We start from the raw sequence: 24476 nt of genomic DNA on the forward strand, positions 1-24476 counted from the left end.
CAGTGGTTAAGCTGTGGTCATTATAAGCCAGCCTCCAGCTTTAGTTTGGGAGAATGGGGAATAGCAAGCCCTAGGAGAGGCGGCACAAACAGCAGGCATGCTCAAAGCTGCAAGCAAGCGAACTTGCAGGCTGCATGTTTGGGTGACGGCGAGCAGAATGGAGGAGAACGCAAGCAGACTCTCTGCCTTGATTTGATATGCACAAGGCTGTTAGTCATCCACTCTTCAGTCCCAATGGTTGTGGTCATGGATGTTGTTTTCAGTACCCATGACCTTGAGCTGCAGTCCTGCAATTTAGAAATAAAGGGGGAAAACTGCCGGTGCAAGGCAAAAAGTAGCCTGGCCATCAGAGACCCTCAGGGCAAAAGGTGAGCTGCTTTTTGACTTAAAGTGGTCCTTTTGTGAGCAACTGGCTGTTCATCTCTTTGGACTGTATCCAACATTGCTATTACATGAGCAAGACAGACCTCTGCCTGTGCAACAGGACTTTTTCTGTCTCTCCTCCTCTCTCCAGCTCTGAATCTTCTCCAGGGGGTGTCACAAAGCTCTGCAGCAGATTTTTGAGGCTGCATAGGGTGGCAGCAGCAGCAGAAGAGGCAGCACCAGCAGCACCTTGCAAGCAAGCTAGCATTCTTCGAATAGATGTGCATTGTTACGAATCAGGGGATGTGGGTTGTGGTGTGAATTGAGCTTTCACTCAGGGCTCATCCAGACTTCCTTTCTAGGCAAAGGTCTGTGCTTGAAAGCACCATGTCTGAGCTGTGTTCCCCCCCTCCCCCAAATTCATTCCCTGGGAAAACCCACATTTTCCTTGCTGAATCGGACCAAACAGCCGCGAGGGTTTCTTTGGTTGCAGTTTGCTCTGATTCAGTGGTGAAATGAAGGAAAGTACTAGGACAAAAACAGGCAAAAAAACTGCTTAGGCCTGGAAAGCCCAGATTTGTGCCTAGAAGGTGAATGTGGGTGAGCCCTTAGTTTTTGAGAAACAGCCCTGATGGAAACATCTGGGGGGCAGGAGAGGCATATAATTTGGGGTGAATTTAGGTCTAATCACTGTTAGGAAGGTGAGTGGGAAATGGTGCTGACTGCACAAGCTGTTCATGTCAGGAGACAGAACCCCATCATTTCTGAACACAGCTGGCAGATCCACCCCCATCGTTCTGCCCAGACACTGAGATCCAGCTCCAAGGCCCTTCTGGCAGTTCCCTCACTGCGAGAAGTGAGGTTACAGGGAACCAGGCAGAGGGCCTTCTTGGTAGTGGCGCCCGCCCTGTGGAACGCCCTCCCATCAGATGTCAAGGAAATAAACAACTATCTGACTTTTTGTTTAGGGAAGTTTTTAATGTTTGATGTTTTATCGCGTTTTTAATTTTCTGTTGCGAGTCGCCAAGAGTGGCTGGGGAAACCCAGCCAGATGGGTGGGGTATATATAATAAATTATTACAGTCATACCTCGGGTTACAGACACTTCAGGTTGGATTTTTTCGGGTTACAGAAACCCTGAAGTACTGGAATGGGTTACATCCGGGTTTTGGCGGTCGCGCATGCGCAGAAGCACTGAATCGCAACCCGCACGTGCGCAGATGCGCTGCTGCGGGTTGCGAACGTGCATCCCACACAGATCACGTTTGCAACCCGAGTGTCCACTGTATTATTATTAGGCAGGAATGAAAAGAACAAGAGATTTGAGAGACAAAATGCCATCAGAGAGACAGGGCACTTCAGGCGTAAGGGCTAGAAGCTTGATGTTGACATGGAAAGCAAGCTTTAGGGGAAAGGGGGTAGAAGAGTTCTTAAAGAAGACCAGGTGAAGTGGATTTGTGCAAGGAGAAGGCAAGGCTAAGCAGGGTCCTGGAGGATATTGCAAAAATAGGCACGTGGGATAAAATTAGCTGGAATCCTCCCCGTGGTCCCCACCTCCTTCCCCTGACATTGGATCAGATGTGATATTGAAATGTTCCCAATTATTTTGCTTGGATGAGTTTTGTGATCCTGATGGTATTAATTATTCTTAAAGGTCAGCAGCGCTCACATGAATCCCCCTTCTGTTCTCTGGTGTAATCAGTTAATTAATTGGAAATCGTTTAGCAATGCCTGCCAGGCAACTTTTGCCTTGCCTAGCCTCTGCTTGGTGGCTTTTTCTTACTGCTCACAGCCTCCTTGGTTGTCTCTCTTAGGATGCTTCAGGGATGGTCTGTTCCCATTCCTTCATAGCTGCAAACTAGGCCCAAGACAGTGGGTAATCGATGCATAGTGAAATGTGCCAAAGTTCAAGCTGGCAGGGCTATTTCTGTGATTTATTTTGTTAATTTGATTTATTCTGTTTATTTGTTAACTGGATAGCTCAGTCAGTTAGAGTGTGCTGCTGATAACACTAAAGTTGCAGGTTCGATCCCTGTATGGGAAAGCTGCATATTCCTGCATTTCAGGGGGTTGGACTAGATGAGCTTCAGGGTCCCTTCCAACTCCACAATCCTATGATTTATTTATTTCATTAAATTTATACAGCATTTAATTGTAAAAAAAAAAAAGCCCAAGCCCTCACAGCCATTTACAAAAAGATAAAACAATAAAATCAAGGATCCCCCCCCCAATGCTTTAAAATGCATGCAAAGTTAAAATATTAAAACAGATTCAAATTCACACCAGCATTTCTAAGCATTTGAGTAGGCTTGCCAAAATAAGAATGCTTTTAGCAAGCACTAAAAAGAATACAGTGAAGGTGCCTGCTTGCTGTCAATAGGGAAGGGAGTGCCAAAGTGTAGTTCTCTTTTCCTCCAGACCACACCTTTTGGCTTTGAAACTGTTAGCTTTGCCTCTTTAATCCTTCATCCCGACTGTAGCAAACTTGGAGGCCAAAAGTAAATATGTGAAATCGGGGGTAGTCAACATAGTGCTCTCCGGGCATTGTTAGACTGCAACTCCCATCAGGTTCAAGGTTAGAGAGGTTGCAGCACTGGGGACTTTTTCTGGTTTAGAGAAAAGGCGAGACAGAAATTTATAAAATTCTTGAATATATGGGAAATAATTGTGTATAGCTGAAAATGCTGGCAGCATTAAGATAAATTCAACAGTGTAAACAATTTTTGATGGATGTAGTAATGGAATACTGAATTGCATAGTTTTTGTAAAATGAACCACGGAAAGAGAAGAAGGGAAGTTATCGATATCTTAAGGATGTAAAATGAGTTTTTTCAAGTAGTAAAACACACAACTTAATAAAAATTATTACTATATCCATCTATCATCTATCTATCTATATCTATCTATCTATCTATCTATCATCTATCTATCTATCTATAATCTATCATCTATCTATCATCTATCTCTATCTATCTATCTATCTATCTATCTATCTATCATCTATTTATCTATCATCTATCTATCTATCTATCTATCTATCTATCTATCATCTATCTCTATCTATCTATCATCTATCTATCTATCTATCTATCATCTATCTATCTATCTATCTATCTATCTATCTATCTATCTATCTATCATCTATCTATCTATCTATCTATCATCTATCTATCTATCTATCTATCTATCATCTATCTATCTATCTATCTATCATCTATCTATCTATCTATATCTATCTATCATCTATCATCTATCTATCTATCTATTTATCTATCTATCTATCATCTATCTATCTATCTATCTATCTATCTATCTATCTATCTATATCTATCATCTATCTATCATCTATCTATCATCTAACTATCTATCTATATCATCTATCTCTCTATCATCTATATCTATCTATCTATCATCTTTCATCTTTCTATCTATATTTTTTTCTTGGCATAGCGAAAGTGGATAAAGGAAAGTTCTTCTCTGTCTCTCAGACTGAACAAACAATCCCCATCCCGGCCCTAGAACCTTTTTCAAGCATGCCTGTAAGGGTGTTTGCATGCTACAACCGACAAGTGTGCAATCTGTGTACCTGTGTATCATTTGAGCTGTACACTTGACCCGTCACTCAGATGTAATGCTCAACAAGTGAACAGCTTGTGTACCTGTGTGCTCACTAAGTCGATCTGTGCAAATCAACGTGCATGCACTCTTTCACACAAACACTTGCACTGGTGTAGTGGTGGCTGGTACCATTCTTCAGTATAACGTGCAAATAAGCCTTTTCTCGTGGAAGTCTCAGGCTTCCTTTTGTGTCCTGCAGAAAGAAAGCCCTGTTGCCCACGGAAAGCTTTTGTGCATTGCCGAAGAAGTAGAGAATGGTTGTTTCTCTCTCCCCCCCCCAATCCCCCCCCCTTTGCACGTCTTTGCCACTTTCATCCCAAGGAAATCGGCGATTGAGAGCAAAACAAGCCCATTAAACCTCACCCCTTCTGCTGGCGGTGCAGACTGGCACCTCCTGGCCTCAATCGGCCGAAATTTCCCATACAATTGCTGTTCACTGGAGCAGGAAGAAAGCCCAGCTCAGAGTCGTATTCCAGGCCTGAGAGATCTAAATTTATCACGGCGTAGGCGGAGGAGGCAGAGAGAGCGAGAGACTCAGATGGGAGTTTCAGTGCTGGCAAACAGGCACAGAAGTGCTGAGTCTCTTTTGCAGATCTAGCTCAGAGGACTCCGTGGGCTTGGTTCTCATGTTCTCATCTTCATATATGGGGGTGCGCAACATGGGAGGTAAAAACCCGCTAGCTGCTTCTCCATCAAATGCCGTACAGATGGCACTGTGTTAATGACAATGACCTGAAAGTTCCTGTCTGCGGTGTTTGGACATGGAAGGGCTATATCCATACAGAGGCTATCGCTTGCCGTCCGTGGAGATTCTGTGCTTGTGAGCTAAAAGGGTTTGGTGTGAAGTGACACAAGAATGGCTTTCAGTGCAGGGCTTGAGATTCTTGCCAGCAAGTAAAACAAGTCTTAAAGCTTGATTGCGAATAACCCTGGGGGTCCCTTCCAACTCTACAATTCTATGATGCTATGATAAAGTCTATAGAGTCTATGATTCTATGCAATAACGCTGAGCTAAGTCTAAATAGTCATACCTGTTCAACACCTTCCCATCGAACGTGCTGAGAAATAGATTCTCCAGTGGACAGATATCGCTCTTATGTGATTGTAATAGTGGGGCACCGGAATCGTTGCATCATATAATCTTTGAATGTGCTTTTCACTTACCGGCCAGGAGCAAGTTCCTTGCTCAATATCTTAAGGGAATTGCTGATGATACGATTGATGCCAAACTGAGATATCTACTAATTGATGATGACCCCCTAAAATCACTCATGGTTGCCAGATTCCTGATCAGCGTCCTATCCCTAAAGAAGAGAAACGGTCTCCTGTGTGATTCGGATAACCCCTTTAAACCATGACCTATGTTTTAGGTGATATCACCATTGTTTTAAACCATGATCTATGTTTTAGGCGATATCATCATTGATATCCCTGATTAATTTATGGGCAGAGGGCGATGTATAGGTTACCAATTTATTGTAATGTATGATGGTGGTTTCTGTTTTTGTATGATGGTGGTTTCTGTTTTTGTTTTGCTTCGATTATCGTTTGTCTTTTGTAAGTTTTGGCGATTTTAAATTTGGAGGTTTAAGTATAATATGTTGGTATGGGAAACTGTCGTGTAACGGGCCAATGGCCGTAATAAAGATCAATCCAATCCAATAGTCATAGCTTGGTTCTTGAATGCCTTGGTACTCGGACGTTTTGGCTCCCAAATGCTGAAAACCCAGAAGTAAGTGTTCCAGTTTTTGAACATTTTTCAGAAGTGGCTTCCGCTTGAGTGCAGGAAGCTCCTGCAGCCAATCAGAAGCCACGTATTGGTTTTCAAACAGTTCCAGGAGTTGAACAGACTCATGGAATGGATTAAGTTCGAGAACCAAGGTTCCACTGTTTCTACCTTTCCCTGATACTCTCTCCAAACCAAATGAGTTTGCCTTAAGCCAGAATATGGTGCACTCATCTCCCTGAAGACAACTGTCTGTTTGGCATGCTTTCCATTAATGTGCATGGGGGGGGGGGCGCGGAACCCCACTATGAACAAAAGTGTGGCACAATGAAGGGAAGAAACACTTGCACACCCAGTAATGACAGGTTCCCCTTTGGTGATGGTGTGCTTGCAGAGAGAGCGTCTTCTCTGCTACTAGCAATGTTAGTTAAAACCCTGTTTTAACTAAGATATTTAGCTGGGAAATCAGGGGCAGGGAGGTATCTATCCTAATTCAAGGCAGCATTGTGTATGTAAAGACTTCCTGATGTCAGGGACTGGGCAGAGGAGGAATGGTGGAGAATGCCTCCACCTCCTGAACCTTCCAGGGAGGAGGAAGAAGCAGTGGCGTAGCGTGGGGGGTGCAGGGGGGGCTGGCCACACCGGGCGCAACATCTGGGGGGGGGACGTGCTCGCCGCCTCCGGAGTCGCCGAAGAGCCTCGGGCGCAGGCTGTAGCAGAGCCCCATGTCTCGCGGAACCGACGAGCTGGCAGCAGCTCTCAGCGCTCGCCGCTGTCCCTGTGCGTCAGGGCCACGGAGGGCGCGCCAGGCAGCCCCTCCTCACAGCCCCGCCGCCGCTGCTGCTGCAGCTGCTGGGCCATGTTGCATTTTGCTCGCCTCTCTGCCCTCCTCCTCCTCCAGGCAAGCGGCGTCATTTGGGCGGCAGCGCCAGTGGCAACTCACCTCAGATCACCTGACACAGACCCGCCGCTGCCGTGGCTACCTTACCGTAAATACCCCAGCCCAGGCAGCAGCAAGAAGAAGCTGGCAGCGACGGCAGGTTAGGGGTTAGGGGGCGCAAATTATTTGCCTTGCCCCAGGTTAGGGGGCGCAAATTACTTGCCTTGCCCCGGGTGCTGACAACCCACGCTACGCCACTGGGAAGAAGAAGACAGTATAGATTCACAACAGGGGTTTGAGGGAGGTCGCAGCTCAGAGGCAGATGACGGGGGAAGTTGGGAAATCATGGGAGAGCCAGAGCAACACCTGGCTGACACATCATTAGAAAGCATTCCAGACCCTCCCTCTACCAGAACCTGGTGAGCCTTGAAAGTAGGAGAACAAAGAGCTCAAAGACAGAGCGCACTTAGCAGCACCCGTAGAAGTGATGAATGAGGTACTGGGAGAGACAGGGCGGTATGGATATTCACTTGGGACAATGCTGTTATCCAAGAGGCTGGGTTCTATAGCCTCTCTCTGTAATGACTGAGTGAAAAAGGATAGTAAGAAATCTTCCCTTGTCTTTATACTTTCCTGGGTCACCAGCCAGGAGCCTCTTCCAGCATCTGGACACCCAGATACTGAATAAGTTGCTATGGTCTGGTATGGTATCACAGAACTGTCATAAACATTCTAACTGTGGAGGGAACTAAGCAGTCAGCAATATGATGTTCACAAACAGTCCAACTTCCGTGAATGAACTGAAAGGTCAGTTTGGCGGGGGGGGGGGGGATTTCACAAAGTTTTAAGGGATGGAATATTGTAGGGTGAGATTTTTGATGCAGGGAAATGAGGGGTTCGTTTGCACATATAATCCCCAAACCATGATTGCAAAATGAAGGACTTGATTTGCACATGGGAATTGAAACTGAGACATACAGTCCTGCTTGCCAAATTGGTCCACCACCATCACACTGTGGTGTTGCTGGCCTTGTGCAGGGTTTCTTTCTGTTGCCAGTGACACACTGCAGCCCTATGAATCCCATATTAGTGTGTGGGCTTATGAGCCGGAGGCCCCCCTCCCTTTATTTCAGAAGTAAGCATTCCTTCCACAAAGTGTCTAATTTCGCTTGCAAGACAATTATGGGTTTGCTTCAATGCTATTATTCAAAGATAGCTTAAGAGCTTCTCCTCTGCCCACTCAGCTTTTGTTTCAAGAACATCATCTGAGAACTGACATAAATTGTTGCCAGAGAAGCCTGATACCCTCCTCTAGAGCAAGAGAGGAGTGTTTTTGCCCATCATCTTGTTCCTCGCCGTGCCCATGAGTCTGGGAGATGAAGTTGATCCAGAGACACTTTGTGAGAGAAGAGAGAGGGAATATCATGGGGCTGAATGAAGAAAATTGGGAGGGGGCAGGGATTGAGGGCAACAAACAGAGGAGAGAAGGGCTGGGTTGGTGGAACTCACACAGAACGGGTTGCATTTCCCAGTGCCACCTTCCCTTCTGGGCAAACTTCCAAGTGGAGGGTGGTGCCAGAAGAAAAAATGGGTGGGGCAATGAATGAAAATGTTATCTTGGTGCAGTAGGCTTGTTTCCAGAGACAGTCACACAGCCCCTCTCTCTTCTCAAACCCAGAGGCATTAACAGAGCTGGGGGGGAACATTTAGTTCAGTAAGGAGTGCAGGCAAGTTCAGCAAGGAGTGCAGGCCGGATTACCAAACAGGCAGAATAGGCCTTTGGGCCCCACAACTCTTAAGGGCCCCGTGACAATGGATCAAATAATATTGATTTGATCTTGAAAGAAAATTAAAATCAGGTTTTCTTAGTTCAATGTGAGCACCATGGGCATAGCCAGGATTTTTGTTAGGGGGCAGCCAGCCAAAGTTGAGCTTTTTTAGGGGAGCAGGCAGGCTTTGGTTGGGGGGGGGGAGAACCTCTGCCAATTGAATACTTTCAATGCTTTTCAATATTTTTTGTGAATCTAGGGGGGGCAGCTATGCCCATAGTGAGGGCCCCCCTGAAATTTTGACAGCCTAGGAGCCTCCACAGGGTTTAATCTGGCGTGGGAGGGATGTGGTCTGGTTAGAGGCATTTCCTCTATCCCTGGGCTGCAGGCCCTTCCTTCTTCCCCTGTTCCCAAGACATAGACTATGACTTAGTTGCTCCTGACACCTGGAGGTGCCCAATCAGCTTCTGTGAAAGGCAGAGGGAGAGGGAGGGAGTGGCTGGAGGCGATGAAACTCTTGTTTCATCAATTTAATGACGAGTCCCATTCTGCTAACTCATCCACTTTCCTCCTGCCTCTGAGCATGGGGAGGGCAGGGCTCCTAATAGGCTTGGCATCGCCGGGCACTTCTGCAGGCTTCATCTTGGCCACAGCTGAGTTATCTGAGGTTTCAATTTAGTCTAATATTTGCAGAGACAGATCCACGGCGTGGGCCTGTGGGCCTCAGCTGCGGCTGCTGCTTCTGGGATTTGCTGGAGTAATTTTCAGCACATTCATTAAGGGAGGACAGTACATTCTGCCTTAATGAGGAAAGCTGCTTACTAAACAGGAAACGGAGGGTGGCGGCAGCGGGGGGTGAGGTTGGGAGCACAAGGCTGGTTATATTTTCTTTGGAGGTCAGTTCGGTCCCTCTGAATAGAGGGCAGGAAGCTGTAGCATCAGCCCCCGTCCTTCTTAGGGCTGGGGGGAGGAATCCAGTCCAGTTCACATTTAAAAACGAATCTACACAATTTGCACTTTCTGAAACACTATGGAAACTGAAACACAGCCGTCCTTTGAAATCTGCATGTCTCTGAATTTTGCAATGCAGTTCGCCAGCCAAGTAATGTGTAACCCACAAATAAAGTGTGTATAGAAATAAAGGACTGAATAGGCCAATGTTACATATTACCCCCCTCCCAGCTGCATTATACATTTAAAGGGCTGCTATCCCACTTCAAACAGCCATAGCTTCCACCAAGGAATCCTGGGAACTGTGGTTTATAAAGGGTGCTGAAAGGTATTAGGCTAGCCCTTATTCCCCTCACAGACATACCATTCCCAGACTTCTCTGGGAAGAGGGCTGATTGCTAAACCACTCAGCGAATGGTAGCTCTGTGAAAGGTCCCCTAAGAACTCTCAGCAACCTTAACCAATGACAGCTCCCAGAATTCTTTGGGGGAAAGCCATGAGAGTTTAAAGTGGCGTAATGCTGCTTTAAGTGCATCGTTCAGATTGGGCCACAGTATAAGGCAGCTTCATATGTCTGGAGATTTCTGGAGATAATGTGGACTTGTTTGCAAAAGTAGCTTTGGCTGATAGACAACTCGAACAAAAAACAAGCGAGATATCTGGGGAAACCAAGTGTTGCTTCTCTCCCTCCTCCTTTCTTGCTCCAAATGAGCAAACACTATTTTGCACACACACCTTTTTATCTTTCAGTCAGCCCGGTGCATTGTGAGGATGGGCAAGCATACACAAGGAATCAGTGTGCAGTTGTGAGTCAAAATGCATGAGATGTGGAGAATGTATTGTTATGAGTCGGGGGGGGGGGGAGTCAGCTGTATGCAAGATCCTTCTTGCCTCTGGATCCAGCAAGTGTTAAAGTATAAGCCAGGCTAACTTCCCCATGAGGTAATAGCATGGGTGATGGCCCATTAAGGGAAACAAAGCAAAGGGGCTGTCTGTGAGACAGCAAATGTTTAGGGCCCCCTCCTCCTGCTCACAGTTAGAAGGACAAAGCAGAGTTCGGAACTGAGTTGCAGCAATGTGACCTAGAAGTAAGCAGCAAGCTGGAGAGAAAGTCAGAGCAATGTTTGATAGAAATGCTTGATTTCTGCTTGAATCCAAGGCTGTGGCTATGGGAGAAACAAGATACTGTACTTTTCTGTGTACATGACAATTTTTTTTATGAGAAAGAAGAAGAAGAAGAAGAGAAGAGTTTGGATTTGATATCCCACTTTATCACTACCCTAAGGAGTCTCAAAGCAGCTAACAATCTCCTTTCCCTTCCTCCCCCACAACAAACACTCTGTGAGGTGAGTGGGGCTGAGAGACTTCAGAGAAGTGTGACTAGCCCAAGGTCACCCAGCAGCTGCATGTAGAGGAGCGGAGACGCGAACCCGGTTCTCCAGATTGCAAGACTACCACTCTTAACCACTACACCACACTGGCTCTCAATAAAGAAAGCAATATTAAAAATTGGGGGTCGTCTTATACGCAGATAGTGCAGAGGGGGAAGCAGGGATTTGTTTCTGCTGCGAGCAGGAGATTTTCAGCGGTGATAGGGCGGGTGATTGGTGGCTGCGTCAAGGGCTGGTGTCGATTGGCTGTTCCTGCAGCAATTGGGCGGGTGATTGATGAGCGGGTAGGCGATTGGTGTTTTCTGTGACACGTGTGATTGAGAGCATTGGTCAATTGTGTGAGTGACTTTCGGCACCCCCCCAAGAAAAGCTCAACAACTCTGGGCAATCCCCCCCCCCCCATTTTCTTAATTTAGAGTCCTCAAAAATAGAGGGCGTCTTACACACGGGGGCGTGTTATACATGGAAGAATACAGTAGTTTTGGGGTGCTTATGATGCAAACCTTTCCATCGTAGCCCCAGATTGTTGTTGTTGTTTCGTCGTTTAGTCGTGCCCGACTCTTCGTGACCCCATGGACCAGAGCACGCCAGGCTCTCCTGTCTTCCACCACCTCCCGCAGTTTGGTCAAACTCATGCTGGTAGCTTCGAGAACACTATCCAGCCATCTCGTCCTCTGTCACCCCCTTCTCCTTGTGCCCTCCATCTTTCCCAACATCAGGGTCTTTTCCAGGGAGTCTTCTCTTCTCATGAGGTGGACAAAGTATTGGAGTCTCAGCTTCAGGATCTGTCCTTCCAGTGACCACTCAGGGCTGATTTCCTTAAGAATGTAGAGGTTTGATCTTCTTGCAGTCCACGGCACTCTCAAGAATCTCCTCCAGCACCATAATTCAAAAGCATCAATTCTTTGGCGATCAGCCTTCTTTATGGTCCAGCTCTCACTTCCATACATCACTACTGGGAAAACCATAGCTTTAACTATACGGACCTTTGTTGGCAAGGAGATGGCTCTGCTTTTTAAGATGCTGAGCCCCAGGTTGTATATGTCTGTAAATAAACCATGTGTCATAAAGACACCACAGTCTCTGCTGTGGCTCATTTCCGAAAGGAAACACAAACCCTAGACAAGCCCCTGGAATCTCGCTCCACTCCGAGACTGGGGTGGGATGCAACGGTATAATAGGACCTCACAGCAGCTTTTGTATTGTTTTAAAGCTGAAAAGCAGATGCAATGGGAGTAAATTGGCTCAGGGTTATGGCTCTGGAAGGGGATCAGGTGTTTAACCCTTTCCCCCATGCTGTTTTCCTGATTGGAATATGTTCTTTCTGAAGCCACTGTTAACCCTGTCAGGCGGCAGCAGGGCAGAGAGATATATACATGTATTGTGCTTATCTATCTCCTTCAACCTCCCCAGGGAGGTTATTAGCATCTTTGGGAAGCAGTTTCAATCAGGAACACAGAATAAAGATAACGTGTTGCCACCACCTCTCCCCCAGCGCTGCTGCTCTGAGCCAGTTCCACCTTCTCAACTGCCCTGTGGCTGCTTTATAGCATTTTGCAAAAATATGTCAGGAGATCCAATTGCAATTCGCCTGTGCGGATCACCTATTGTTCTGCCCTGAAACTGCTGGCATATATAGATGCCTGTTGGACTCAGATTGATTCATCAATAAGCAGAGCCATCCACCCCCTCCATAGAAAATAAGCAACTGGATTAGCTAACATGAAAGCCAATATGAATTTGGACCTCTGCCCACATTAGGGGGAAGCAGAAAGAGGATGCGAGGAGAAAAATTTGAGCATGGGGAGAGTATCTCACTTGAAGTCCCACACAGAATCCCACCCTCCTTGGAAGAGGACCCTTAGGTGAAGTGGGTCCCCACTCCCAGATTTTGCTCCTGTAGGCTCTTTTATATGTCCCTCTGTTCAGTTTAATGCAACAAAGATTGGCACCTTTAGGGTCGATTTTAATTCTTCTGCAGCTTGGATGTTAAACTGAGCTGGAGAAGAATTTGGGGGCTTGAAAACCTCACATGCAGAGTTCATCTCCAAGCCTGAGCTTGAAGAAGTGAGATGGTACATACAGTTGGACCCACTTGAATATCCTCTGTATGTAGCGTGCCATGAAAAGAATGGTGTGGACAGTTGATCTGTGATGGTGAGAAAGGATAGGTGAAGAGTACCAAAAGTCTTACAGACAAAGGTTAAAAAACAGCACAGAGTTCTCAGTTTGCGGTGCTAAGCAGAACATGGTAATATTTTACCAAGGGTGACAATATGTCTCTCTGTGTAGAAATTCCTAATTCATACTTCCCAAAACAAGAAATGAATCAAAATGCAGCTATATTTTGAAATTCACACTTCTCTGGATGTTGCAATATAGTTCTCCAACCAAATGTCTACAAAAATGCTTTATAGTAGGGGGGGAAATGTGCATAAAATGCATGTATTACTAAAGTTGTTTTTTTTTAAAAAAAATGCATTATGTTATAGAAAATTGCTTGGGAAATGATGTAAATTAGGTAAAAAAAATGCATTTGAAAACATGTATTACTGGGTGGAACGTGTGCACAAATGATGAGTTTTCATGAGGACTTTTTGTTATGATGAACACAAAAAGGTAAGACTGGAAGAATAAGCAATGGAGAAAAATCACAATGGACGGATCTGTCCATCCTTTAACCGCGTGTGACCTTCCTGGGGAGATGCCCTTATTTACTTAGGCACAGAACAAGCCTTTTCCCCATCAGCCCTGAATTGCCTCGCAAGCGAAGCCAACGCCGAGGAAAGCAGTTTACGGGTTCGTGCTTCACTTCTAATTTATTCCAGGCGTGCAGTTTCTTGCTGGCGGCTCCATGCTGCTAATCCACCAGATCAGGATTTCGTAGCTGGCAACATGTTATTAAAATGCGTTAAGAGCATCTCCCTGGCAGGAACAAATGTGTCAGGTTTGAAACCAGGAAAGGAAGTGGGGAAGGTGACCGTAGAAGGGGACGTGGGTGTTTGAAGGAGGCGGCAATAGGTAATAATAATAATAATAATAATAATAATAATAATAATAATAATAATATGGTGGGGAGGGATGGGAGCAGGAGGGCTCCTTTCCAGCAGAATCATCCTCCTGCCCTGGCCTTGGACTGATCACAATAATATAGTTTGCAGCTTAATTACAGAGGCTCTTGTTTGTAAGTGTCATTAATGAGGCATCTGGCTTAATTTAGCTGAATAAAAATGCCTCTTAATAGTAGAGCCCGCTTTGCTGGCGCTTAATTGAGGGAAAAGCAAACATGCCATTTCCCTTCACACTAAATTCCAATTGTTCTGGGTTTTACCAAGGAGAGGGGGGGGGAACCTCCCCCGTAAAAAACAACAACCTTCAGATGTTTTAAATAAGATGCAAACAAGCAAATGTCGCCAGGAGCCGGAAGGGAGAGCTATTTTTGCCAAGCCACCTTGGCCTGTGCTTCCCTGTTTGTTCTGCTGTGGAGATGAATTGTGGATGACCATATACCCCAGGTTCTATGAACCCTCTCCATTGTCTTCTTTCCACCCCCTAAGGGAGATATTGAGTTCAAAACTCTACACTGAGAACACCCAATTTTGTGCAGAGAGAAGCTACATAATGAGGCTGTTTCCAACCAAGCTTTGCTCAGGATATTAATGAAATTAATGGATCTAAGTTTGGCATGTCCACTAATTTCAATAGGTCTACTCTGTGTAGGACTAACATGGGCTACAGCCCTCTATAATCTATAAATTATGTAAAATCAAGGATTTGCAAATATTAGGATTCACATTTAGACCCCTTATTCCAGGAGAAAGCTGTCTATTTTTTAATGCCAACATGGAAAGCTGAATTTAAGACTGTCGGGGAACTGAAACAGACAGCTCTGTTGGCATTAAAAAATAATAATCATCATGAAAATTCATCAGAATTTCTGTGTGAATTTCTCCCAATAAACACCATTTTTGTATGCAGTTTTGACTAATATGCATGTTTTCTCTAATACATGTTATCTTTACTTACATCTCTATTTTGATGTACGCTTTCCCATAATATATGCAATTTTGTGAACACTGTTTGATTGGAGAACTGCATCACAAAATTTGGATAAATGTGAATTTTGAAGGATGTCTACGTTCCAGCTCCTAGGTTTGTCTTTAAATGTGTTGTGAATCAAATTTCTCCTCCATCTCTACTTCATTGTGGACATATAAGTATAAAGAGGCAAAGAAACCTGAAGGAAACTGAATTTCAGCCCCCAAGAAACCTAGCTCAGCAAACACATGACTTTTGCCAGATTAACTTTCAGCTGCTTAAGTTGGATTTGACAAACCTATTTGTTTCTTAGCTGCCCCCTAATTGGAAATTGAAAAATAGCTTTTTTTCCCTGACCCCCGATTCCCAAATCCATTCTCTCTCCCGCCTCCTCTCTTGCACACACCAACCAACCATTTTTTCTTATGGCATCATTATGCTCATTAACTTGTGGGGGGGGACTTGGCCCTCTTAAATATTTTATTGGGGGGGCGAAGGGAATAATAATAATAATAATAATAATAATAATAATAATAATAATAATACGACTCCCATCTGTCTGGGTTTCCCCAGCCACTCTGGGCGGCTCCCATCAGAAAATTAAAAACACAATAAAACCTCAAACATTATAAACTAATCCATCAAATAGACTTATCCATCAATCCCTAGTCTATACATACACAGTACATGCAGGGACATGGGTGGTGCTGTGGGTTAAACCACAGAGCCTAGGACTTGCCAATCAGAAAGTCGGCGGTTCAAATCCCTACAACGGGGTGAGCTCCCATTTCTCGGTCCCAGCTCCTGCCAACCTAGCAGTTCGAAAGCACATCAAAGTGCAAGTGGATAAATAGGTATCACTCCGGCGGGAAGGTAAAAGGCATTTCCATGTGCTGCTCTGGTTCGCCAGAAGTGGCTTAGTCATGCTGGCCACATGACCCGGAAGCTGTACACCAGCTCCCTCGGCCACTAAAGTGAGATGAGCGCCGCAACCCCAGAGTTGTCCATGACTGGACCTAATGGTCAGGGGTCCCTTTACCTTTACCTTACATGCATTGAGAGGCATTGAGAGGGACCTTGGCTCCTAGGAGTTGCCTCCTATGGAAGCAGCTCTGATTGGCATAAGAGCTGGAGGCTTCACCCTCTGGCATGCTGATGTAGACAAGTGCTTCCCCCTCCTCCCCAAGTGGTCTCACATGCAGCTAACCACCTTGGCCCTGTGGTGCTGTGGCGAGAGGGGTGTGTGTGTTTCTGAGAGCTGTCCAGAAACCCAGGCAACTGGTATGGCGACATTAAGTCCTCGAGCAGTGATACCCAGATTCATTTGCTCCTCAAGGTCATTGGCAGCTTGGAGATCTCCTGCCGGTTCCTGCTTCGCTTGAGTTCCATCCAACTAAGTTTTAGTCCGAGTAGATCCATTGAATTGACTGGCTCTAAGTTGGCTATTAGGGTCAGTGGCTCTGTTCAGAGTAGCATTAGCATTGGCTGCAAACTCTTGTCCCTTCTCTGAGGACGCCTCTGGTTTCAGTACCAGGCAGGGACCAAACCATCACACCGCTGAGCAGTTCAGTATATTTTCTGATTCAGAGGAAAACAAAATGTCTTGAGGACGTGGTGCTGCTTCATTAGTAATGCAGCTGAGTGCATAATGTCATTGTCTTCTTCTGTAATGGGATTACTGCTTCCCACAGTAATGGGATTCCATTACTGCTTGTTATTTATCTGTTACATTGCTTTCCAGTTCTATGTGTAGAACTTTGGACAAATATCCAAAAGCAAACACTTCTTTTTTTAAAAAAATCTGATGCAAGTGGGCATTATAAACTGGAGTAGGCCGTAAACCAGGCAAGGTAACTGTGAACTTCTGTGTTGAAATATCACCCCCTTACACACAGATACACATACAAAACATACAGTTCTGACATCTGATCTGACATTGCCGACACAGTCCCCAAATCCCGCTTGGCAACCTTAAGCGTTAAAAATGTGGCTTTTGTTTATGTATTAAGGGAGCTGTTTGTGGATTTTGTTTGTTCATTATGCTAACATTAATCATAAGACTATAAGAAGAACCTGCTGGATCAGGAAAGTGGCTCATTCAGTCCCAGCTTCCTGTTATCATGGTAGCCAACCAGATGTCTGTGGAAAACTCACAAGCAGGATTGGAGCACAAGAGAACTTTCCTCTCCTGCAGTTTCCAGCAACTGGTATTCAGAAGCATCGCTGTCTTGACTGTGGAAGCCATCATGGCTAGCCCTATCCTCCATGAATCTGTCTAATCCGCTTTTAAAATCATCCAAGTTGGTGGCCATCATTGCCTCTTGTAGCAGGGAGTTCCATAGTGTAACAAAGCACTGCATGAAGGAGCACTTTTTATGTCTGTCCTGAGTCTTCCAACATTCAGCTTCATTGGCTATCCCTGACTTAGAACTAGAGTTTTATGAGAGAGGGAGAAAAACTTCTTTCTATCTACTTCCTCCATGCTAAGCATAATTGCATGAACTTGTATCATGCCACCTCTTACTCATCTATGGTCATGTGGTTCAGATGCCTGATTATCGTCTCCCAAAGCAACTACAGTCATACTTTGGATTACAGACACTTCGGATTGTGTGATTTCATGTTGCGCACTGCCACAAACCCAGAAGTACAGGAACGGTTACTTCCGGGTTCCGGTGCTTGCGCATACGCAGAAGCGCCGAATCGTGACGCGCGGGTTGCGGGTTGCAAACGCTGCGGGTTGCAAACGTGCCTCCTGCATGGATCACGTTCGCAACCCGAGCGTCCACTGTACTCTATTCCTAACTTAAGAATGGAAAGTGAAATACCGGTGGACGACAAAAGAGGTTTAAAGACTCTCTCAAGGCAAATCTAAAAACAAAAAATGCAGTATAAGCACAGAAGATTGGGAAACACTGGCCTGCGAGTGCTCCAGTTGGAGAATATCCTTTACCAAAGGCATTGTGGACTTTGAAGAAGCACGAACTCAGGACGCAAGGGAGAAATGTGCTAAGAGGAAGGCACGCTTGGCAAATCATCACCATGATCAACTCCCACCCAAAACAAAAAAATTCCTTCCAGTAGCACCTTAAAGACCAACTAAGTCAGTTCTTGGTATGAGCTTTCGTGTGCATGCACACTTCTTCAGATACACCAGAATGGATGATTTTATGTTTGTCAGAAAGCTGTAGGAGAGGACTTTTCTGGTATTCAGTATGTTGCTTCCTCTATGTGGTGGGCAGATCAACTTGAATCTCCTGGTGGGCCAAGTTTGGCATGTGAACCAGAAGTTCCCATCGCTTCTCTAGAATATAGAACACCCACCACTTTTATTCTGGGATGCCAAAATGTTTTTTTGTGATGCCTAGCCCTCCCCCCATCTAAAAAAGGTCTCACCCACATTAACAAGCAACCCCTAGAGGGTTGGCAATGGATGACCCCCTGCCCTCAGCCACCCCTGCTATATAAGGAAGTAAGGCACACACTAAATACCTAGGGCATTGGTGCAAGAATTGCGTTGGGAGCCAGAAGTGACTCACCCTAGTAGCATTGCCAGTTGTGATTTACATCTCTGCAAAACCCAGACACCCAGTTTTGTGGGCATCCTAGAACCAAGTCTTAGTGAACACTCAAGGTGGAAGCTTTGCCCTCATCCTTTTGCCCCTTCCAGCCCGTACTGTGCTTCTGATGTAGGATTTCTTGCCAGCTGCTTAAAAGTGAAGGGAATGTGGCATGTGGATTATTGTTTTGTTGTTCTCCCAGGGGGAATGAGCGAGGCTGAAAACAAGAAAACATCTCCCCACCCCCTGTAGACCTCCATTTACCAGCTAGCGAGGAGGACCTGTTTCCTATCTCCCATTGTGCCCTGGCCTAAATTGTAATAACAACATCATGCTATTTTTTATTCCGTATTTGCGTGGAAAGCTTGCGGTCTCTTTGTGTCTGTGTTTTGCTTTACCTCTTTTAGAATCCAGTTCTTCTCTTGACATTTCTGCTTAATGTAGCAAAACATGACCTTTGCGAAAGGACACTTCCAGAGAGATGAGTATTCCCTTTTTTATTCTGCCTCAGCGTTGCTCCCCCTTTGTCCTTTCTCCCATCTGTTTTCTCTCTCCTCTACCCTAATCTTTCTTTGATTAGAGGATGGGGGAAAAACAACCACTTTCTCCCCACATCTCAAGCTATGGAATGCTTCTTGGTCCAATTCTGCCCCTATTGGACTTGTCTATTAAGAGATGGATGAACTTGTATGAACGCTAATTAGATAACACTGAACTTAACCCAGGGTAGGGATGACCAATTCTGACAATTTCAGTTTCTCTATTTTTTTCAGTTTCTCTTTAATTCTCGAAATTCACGCTGCAGGTTGCAACTTAAAAAAAAACCCTAAAAAGAAAACATCAGCAAATTTCTTCTAATATGCACATTCTTGTATGTGAGGTTGCCTAATAAATGCATTTTTCCTCAAGCATGTTTTCCCCCTGACGCAGGTGGCGCTGTGGGTTAAACCACAGAGCCTAGGACTTGCTGATCAGAAGGTCAGCGGTTCGAATCCCTGCGACGGGGTGAGCTCCCATTGCTCGGTCCCAGCTCCTGCCAACCAAGCAGTTCGAAAGCACGTCAAAGTCCAAGTAGATAAATAGGTACTGCTCCGGCGGGAAGGTAAACGGCATTTTCGTGCGCTGCTCTGGTTTGCCAGAAGTGGCTTAGTCATGCTGGGCGCATGACCCGGAAGCTGTACACCGGCTCCCTCGGCCATAAAGCGAGATGAGCGCCGCAACCCCAGAGTCGGTCACGACTGGACCTAATGGTCAGGGGTCCCTTTACCTTTACCTATGTTTTCCCTAATATTTATATTTTTCCTCATAAGATGCAATTTTGTATGTTACTATCACTAATATTTTTTCCTGCACACTTTCTGCACACACCTTAGACTAGACAGTTCATCCTATTATGTCTCCTCTCAGCTGGCATATGCAATGCATATGCATTTTTGTACATGTTACTTGCTGGAGAACTTTGCTGCAAAATTCAGAGAAGTGTGAATTTTGAAATATGGCTGTGTTTTAATTCTTGTATTGTCTCGGAAAGTGAAAATTAGGTAGATTTAAATGCAAACGGAATCCTATTCCCACCCACCCCCATTCCTATGCTTGTGAGAGCCAGTTTCAAGACCTTGTTGTTTTGATTTCTTGTTACTATTATAAGAACGGAGCGTGCCACTTTTGCAAAGGAACAAATACAAAAAAACAAAGCAGAAAAAACCCTCAGCCGCATGGAAACCCCATGTTTCATGACCTTGGAATAAAAACTGCCACAAAGAGAGGCAAAAGGTCAAGGTGTCAAACTGAGGCAGGTTCTGTGTTAGGCTGTGGCTAGAGTGTGATTCTGGCAAAGGTCACTAGCCAGTGGAGAAGAAAGGGGCTGATGGATGGGTACTGAGTGGAACAAATGAGAGCTAAAAAGTGTGGAATATAGCCAAATATGGACTTAAGGTGGATCCCTGCTGCCAAGGATTTGCCTTGGGTAGAATAGCACCCACAGTGACTGGCTCTTTAAGCAGGCTATAATCCATTTATCCAGGTGCCAAAAGAGGGGTGGGAGCTCAAGAGCTTAACCAGCCTAGAAGAAGTAGAAAGAGATTAGCTTGCTGGAGAAGGAAGGGGAGAAGGGAGAGGCTTTAAGACCTCCAGGTTGTCTTAAGCCCAGGGTAATGAAGTGCCCTCCATATGTATTTGGACTACAACTCCCATCAGCCCCAGCTTGTTCCAGTGATGAAAATCATAGTTCAACAGCAACTGGAGAACATCAGGTTTTCCACACCTGTCTGAAAGTGTATATTTTCAGTGCCCTGAGTTGGACAGTGCTGGGGGCAGCTTTGTGTGTATTGTCTACCTCCACTGTTGGAAACTGTATGTCTCTGAAAGCCAGTTGCTGGGGAAAGCAAGTGGGGAGGTTGCCATTGCACTCAAGTCCTGCTTGTGGGCTTTCCATAGCCATCTTTTGGCCACTGTGAGACCAGGATACTGGACGAGATGGGCCCTTGGCCTGATCCAATGGGGCTCTTTTTATGTTATTAGAATGTGAGCTTAAGAGGAGGATGCCACTGCTTGGCCTCAGTTTCTCCTTGGCTACCACTACCCCTCATGGCTCTGTGCTTCTCCTTCAGTTGTGTGCCTCCTTTAATGAACTGCTGCTGAGGGCCCCTGGAAACAACTTTGGTCCACAATGAGTCTAGTAGACTCAAGTAGATTTTGAGTCTATTAGTCCCAATTTGAGTCACTTGACTCAAATTGATTGTTGTTATTGTTGTATATAATTCATTAATCTCAAAAGTCTGAGAGTCAGTAGCATGGATATTGCAAAGGTGTGATGATCTTTAATGGAAGGAGAAAACAGTGGTTACCCAGACCTCTTTGCTGGTTGTGAAGGGGCCCCCAAAATGTAGGTCAACTACTAGCAACAGTTCCAGGTGTAACTAGGGTTGCTGGTTCTTGAGCGTTTTCTAGTTTTGCCAAAAGTTGTTGAGCTATTTTTTATGGAAAATGGGCAAAAACAGCACTGCCAACGTGGATTGCTATTTTCCTGGAGATTTTTTCGATTTCTGCCTGGGCACTGCTAGAGACAGTATGGCAGTGATGATCAAACTTGGCCTTCCAGCTGTTTTGGGACTACAATTCCCATCATCCCTGACAGGTCCTGTTAGCTAGGGATGGTGGAGGTTGTAGTCCCAAAACAGCTGGAGGGCCAAGTTTGGCCATCACTGCAGTATGGCATCCCTAGGTGTAACAAGGACAAAGCTCATGGCAACTGGTGAACTCTAGGAAATGTGGTGGTGGGGAAGCTGGACCAGAATGGTGCCAGGGGAGACCTTATATAAACTGAATGGAAGAGCTCTGACAAGGGACATGATCTGATTCATCGTCATCACCAGCATTTTGGTTCTAATAGCCCTTGCCTCCTCCTAGCGATTCACAGTGCACTAAAGCCATACAGATAATTAGGTAATGTAAAATATCTATACCAGAGAAAGTGAGGAGAGTGGGGGAATCAAAACACCAATATCCTGATTAAAAATAGTTGAAAGCCGGATGAAATACATGCGTGTATTGCCTTCCTAAAGACAATGGATAGAACTAGCTTAGCACCCTTTGGGGAGACACTTTTGCAGTCAAGTTGCTGCCACAGAGAAGGCTCTGTCTCAGATTCCCACCCATGGAAACACTAGGAATATAAGAAGTTGCCTTGAGTTTGGCTTCAGATGCTGTGGTTAAAACCTTAAAATATATTCATCCTTCAATCTGTTGTACAGCCCTGGGGACCATTCAAGAAGGGGCTATATCAGTGGCAGAGTTTGATCAGTGGGAAGACCTCTTGCTGAGACCCTAGAGAACTACTGCCAGTCAAAACAGAATAAGCGGACACATGGTCTGTTGTAGCAGAAAGCAGCTTCCTAGGTTACTCGTTGATGCTTCCCCCTTTATCATGGGGTGAGGAACCTGTGACAATCCACTTGTTGGACTACAACTCCCAGCATTCCCTGATCATCGGCTATGTTGGCTGGGGCAGATGGGAGTTGGAGTCCAGTTCCCCATCCCTGCTTTACTACACAGAGTTGTGTATTGGTGTCATCTCTATAGAAAATGGCACTTTTCCTCTGTTGATGTCCTTGTTCTTTCTCAGCTCCCTAAGTGGTATGGGGAGGGGATGTGAAAGGGTGGGGTTTTGGATGCTGGTTTGTAAATGCTGCCTGTGGAAAACTGATTCTGCCCCCCTCTTTTTTTTTTTGTCTTTTCCCGCTGGAGTGGAGGGGACTTCTCAGAGGTTGTCTTGGGTTGCCATGGCAGCAGCCTCATTTGGTGTGAATATGGCAAAGATGCAGAAGGCAAATTTAGATCCCCCTTTTTTAAAAAAATCCTCACAGTATTAAAATTCCTCACTGTGCTTTCATAAGGATGGCCTGCCAAACACTCTCCCCGCCTTGCTATAGTTTGTTATGTGTACACACCCAGCAACCCTGTTTCCACAACCCACCTTCCATTAAAAACACAAAAATAAAAAAGTATGGTTATTAAGGCCTGCCTTGGGTCCCATCTGCACTATACATTTAAATAGTCCAAATGTTGGGTGTAAAATATTGTGGAGCAGGTATTTTAAGCATGTCAGTATGTGAAGGGGATGAAGGGGTGTGTGACAGTGAGTGAGTGAGTGACAGAAATTTTCCAAAAGGAGATAATATGATAAAGGGACGCGGGTGGCGCTGTGGGTTAAACCACAGAACCTAGGACTTGCCGATCAGAAGGTCGGTGGTTCAAATCCCCACAACGGGGTCAGCTCCCATTGCAGGTCCCTGCTCCTGCCAACCTAGCAGTTCAAAAGCACGTCAAAGTGCAAGTAGATAAATAGGTACCGCTACAGCGGGAAGGTAAACGGCATTTCCGTGCGCTGCTCTGGTTCGCCAGAAGCGGCTTAGTCATGCTGGCCACATGACCCGGAAGCTGTACGCCGGGTCCCTTGGCCAATAAAGCGAGATGAGCATGCAACCCCAGAGTCAGTCATGACTGGACCTAATGGTCAGGGGTCCCTTTGCCTTTACCTTTATGATATGATAAGTTGCCAAGAGGGAGAATGCAATACCACCATACTTTAAAGCAGTTCCATACCATTTTGAACCTCCATGGTTTTCCCCAAAGAATTCTGGGAACTGTAGTTTGTAAAGGGTTCTGAGAGATGTTCCCCTCGCAAAGGAAGAATTCAAAGAGTTCCCTGGGAAGAGGGATTGGGTTGTTAAACCACTCTTGAGAATTATAGCCCTGTGAGGGGAATAGGGCTCCCCTAACAACTCTCACTACCCTTCACAAACTACAGCTCCCAGAATCCTTTGGGAAGAGGAGATGCCAGGACTGTTGCAACACTGCTTTAAGTGTAAACTGCAGATCTGTGAAAAATGGGCTGGGGTTTCATTTATAAGTTTTCTTACCTGCCCTTCTCCATGAAGTCCCAGAGAGGGTTACAACGATGTAGCTATAAAAGCAAAACTCTTTCCAATCTACAAATTTAATAAATAAAAACAAGCAGAAGCATTCCAGAACAGTGTAAATTGAGCAAAAGAGGTGGGTCCCACAAAACAAAGTACCTTAACTGTCAAAAGCCAGCAGAAATTATGTAACAAAAGATCCTAGTGGGAATGAGTTCCACAGTTTAGGGGCTGCCACAGAGGAAGCTCTCTCCTGGGTTGCCCTTCCCGGCACTTCTGAGGTTGGTGGAAAGACCAAGACAACTCCTTCTGCAGATCTTAACACTCCTGTTTAGAGTTATAATTGTGTCACATACATTATCTTGTTCCAATGGCTCCGTAAGGCAAAGTCATTGGGTTGTCTCCAAGTATGTCCTAGTCAGGGTAGACCTATGGAAAGCAATGGACCTAAGGTGGGCATGTTTATTAACTTCAGTGGGTCTACTCTGGATAGGACGAGCATTAGAAACAACCCAGAATTATTATCTCCATATTGAAGAGGGAGAATCTGAAAGAGAGAGAGAGAGAAATTTGCCAAAGTTCAACTGTAAGTCCTAGCCCAACACTGAATTAGGTGCAGTTAAGCCTCTCAGTGAGGGACGCGGGTGGCGCTGTGGGTAAAAGCCTCAACGCCTAGGGCTTGCCGATCGAAAGGTCGGCGGTTCGAATCCCCGCGGCGGGGTGCGCTCCCGTTGCTCGGTCCCAGCGCCTGCCCACCTAGCAG

General features: G+C 45.5%; 1 protein-coding gene across 4 annotated transcripts in view; it reads left to right on the plus strand.

Moving 5' to 3' along the window:
- The window catches only part of NTRK3 (neurotrophic receptor tyrosine kinase 3), a 429804-nt gene that overhangs the window by 130304 nt on the left and 275024 nt on the right, over positions 1–24476 (plus strand). The gene's annotated exons all lie outside the window — the stretch shown is intronic.

This window comes from Podarcis muralis, chromosome 14 (assembly GCF_964188315.1).
Source record: "Podarcis muralis chromosome 14, rPodMur119.hap1.1, whole genome shotgun sequence".
NCBI lineage: Eukaryota > Metazoa > Chordata > Lepidosauria > Squamata > Lacertidae > Podarcis > Podarcis muralis.